Here is a 748-nt window from a genome sequence, read left to right on the forward strand (position 1 = left end):
TCGATTTTTTGGATAGATTCGTTGCAGAAAAACTGCCCATTTTAAAGGATAAAATTAATGTCCCAGAGACGAAAATTATTATGGCGTACGAAGTGCTTCTGCAAAAGGCGAGTGCCACGTTTCGTTTTAATATAAACCAATGCCTTCGGCACTGATCCGAGTTGGCGGAGCTTTGCTGTCCGCTTGTTGGTTAAACAGCTGAATACATTGCTTGGATAGATGATTTACCAGTTATGATCATATATGCATTTTTAACCAGTTTTCAGCTTACTCCAACAGAACAGTATGACGTCATTTTTGAAGCACTACACCCTTTGTGAAAGCCCAAAGCTGGTAGTGAATCTCCGTTACTCTATATAGCTTTGGTAATCGTTCGATTAAAAAACTGTTGTTTTTCAAGTAATGATTAATGATTCGTCCTCCTAAATATCCGATCGCTAAATAACATTGAACTCATAAGAAGCCGCAGGGTGTGCACCTTTTACTTTTATATTATATATTATTTTATATTTCTTTACCTTCGTAACCATACCTAGTTGACTCAAGTTACAACCCCTACGTAAAAATGTCTAAATATAAATGAAGGAAATGGAAAACAATAAACGTTTGCTTGACACAACAGGAATTTTTATTTTGTTTCTCTTTTTTCTCTCGTAATATTGTTTCACTATGTTCAGCTTATTCCACTGTGGCTTCACCCTGCATTTTTCTTTTTTTATCAACAGTAGCTATCTTTCCTTCATCACTT

The sequence above is a fragment of the Varroa destructor genome, unplaced genomic scaffold, assembly GCF_002443255.2.
Source record: "Varroa destructor unplaced genomic scaffold, Vdes_3.0 BEIS01000002.1, whole genome shotgun sequence".
Lineage (NCBI taxonomy): Eukaryota > Metazoa > Arthropoda > Arachnida > Mesostigmata > Varroidae > Varroa > Varroa destructor.